Source organism: Petromyzon marinus, unplaced genomic scaffold, assembly GCF_048934315.1.
Source record: "Petromyzon marinus isolate PM22_M1 ecotype Great Lakes invasive population unplaced genomic scaffold, UKy_Petmar_22M1.pri1.0 PM_G_Scaffold_6, whole genome shotgun sequence".
NCBI lineage: Eukaryota > Metazoa > Chordata > Hyperoartia > Petromyzontiformes > Petromyzontidae > Petromyzon > Petromyzon marinus.
In genome coordinates this window covers 3,427,501-3,430,000 of record NW_027423013.1, presented here as the reverse complement: position 1 = coordinate 3,430,000, position 2,500 = coordinate 3,427,501, and positions in this window count along the sequence as shown.

Below are 2,500 nucleotides of genomic sequence, written 5' to 3'. Positions count from 1 at the left end.
CCGTGAAACGCTAGAAATTGGCGGGGATGTGTCTCTTGTGGCTCACGGGGCTGTTAGGGTGGCACAGAAATCCCTCGGAATGGGAAAAAACGGGTCATTTTCGTGTCGCCACATTGCATGCGAACCGCATGAAACTTCCAGAGGCATTTGCAGCAGGAATGCATGTGCACTCAAAAAATGTGATATTTTTCACGGAGAGACCCCGTGAAACGCTAGAAGTGGGCGGGGATGTCTCTCTTGTGGCTCACGGGGCTGTTAGGGTGGCACAGAAATCCCTCGGAATGGGAAAACGGGTCATTTTCGTGTCGCCACATTGCATACGAACCGCATGAAACTTCCAGAGGCATTTGCAGCAGGAATGCATGTGCACTCAAAAAAGTGAATATTTCTCACGGATAGACCCCGTGATACGCTAGAAATTGGCGGGGATGTCTCTCTTGTGGCTCACGGGGCTGTTAGGGTGGCACAGAAATCCCTCGGAATGGGAAAACGGGTCATTTTCGTGTCGCCACATTGCATGCGAACCGCATGCAACTTCCAGAGGCATTTGCAGCAGAAATGCATGTGCAGTCAAAAAAAAATTGATATTTTTCACGGATAGACCCCGTGAAACGCTAGAAATTGGCGGGGATGTGTCTCTTGTGGCTCACGGGGCTGTTCGGGTCGCACAGAAATCCCTGGGAATGGGAAAACGGGTCATTTTCGTGTTGCCACATTGCGTACGAACCGCATGAAACTTCCAGAGGCATTTGCAGCAGGAATGCATGTGCACTCAAAAACTTCTATATGTTTCACGGATAGACCCCGTGAAACGCTAGAAATTGGCGGGGATGTGTCTCTTGTGGCTCACGGGGCTGTTAGGGTGGCACAGAACTCCCTCGGAATGGGAAAAGGGGTCATTTTCGTGTTGCCACATTGCATAGGAACGCCATGAAACTTCCAGAGGCATTTGCAGCAGAAAGGCACGTGCACTCAAAAATTTTAATATTTTTCACGCATAGACCCCGTCAAACGCTAGAAGTTGGCGGGGATGTCTCTCTTGTGGCTCACGGGGCTGTTAGGGTCGCACAGAAATGCCTCGGAATGGGAAAACGGGTCATTTTTGTGTGGCCACATTGCATAGGAACGGCATGAAACTTCCAGAGGCATTTGCAGCAGGAATGCATGTGCACTCAAAAACGTCTATATTTTTCACGGATAGACCCCGTGAAACGCTATAAATTGGCGGGGATGTCTCTCTTGTGGCTCACGGGCGCTGTTAGTTAGGGTCGCACAGAAATCCCTCGGAATGGGAAAAGGGGTCATTTTCGTGTTGCCACATTGCGTACGAACGGCATGAAACTTCCAGAGGCATCTGCAGCAGAAATGCATGTGCACTCAAAAACGTCTATATTTTTCACGGATAGACCCCGTGAAACGCTAGAAATTGGCGGGGATGTGTCTCTTGTGGCTCACGGGGCTGTTAGGGTCGCACAGAAATCCCTCGGAATGGGAAAACGGGTCATTTTCGTGTTGCCACAATTGGCATACGAACGGCATGAAACTTCCAGAGGCATTTGCAGCAGAAATGCATGTGCACTCAAAAACGTGAATATTTTTTCACGGATAGACCCCGTCAAACGCTCGAATTTGGCGGGGATGTTTCTCTTGTGGGTCACGGGGCTGTTCGGCTCGCACAGAACTCCCTTGGTCCACCTGATTCGTGCATACAGGCAGCAACTAAAACTCTGTAAACCTGCTGTGAGGACATCTAAACAGTGGACCAGTGAGGCTGTGGAAGATTTGCGGGCGTGCTTAGACTGTACTGACTGGGATATGTTCACGACTGCTACCAATAGTCTGGATGAACTCACAGAGGCTGTGTACATCAGCTTCTGTGAGGACTGCTGTATCCCAACACGTACCAGGGTGAACTTTAACAACAACAAGCCCTGGTTCTCAGCAAAGCTCAAAAGGTTGAGGTTGGAGAAGGAGGAAGCGTTTAGGAGTGGGGATAGAGACAGATTCAAGGAGTCGAAGAACAGGTTTAGCAAAGCGGTGAGAGAGGCTAAACGACTGTACTCAGAGACACTAAAACACCAGTTCTCTACTAACGACGCTGCTTCTGTCTGCCAAAGGGCTCAGGCACATCACCAACTACAAACCCAGAGCGCCCCACACCACTAACGACTCCCGCCTAGCCAACGACCTGAACGAGTTCTACCGTAGATTTGAAAGACAATTGGACTGTCCTGAACCACCCCTTCCCACCCAAGAGGCCCCATCCCCCACCCATACTACAGAAACGACTCTCTCCTTTCAGGAGGGAGAAGTTAATGGGCTTTTCAAGAGGCAGAATCCACGCAAAGCAGCCGGGCCGGACTCTGTCTCTCCAGCCACCCTCAGGCACTGCGCTGACCAGCTGTCTCCGGTGTTCACCAACATCTTTAACACCTCCCTGGAGACATGCCATGTACCAGCCTGTCTCAAGTCCTCCACCATCATCGCTGTGCCCAAAAAG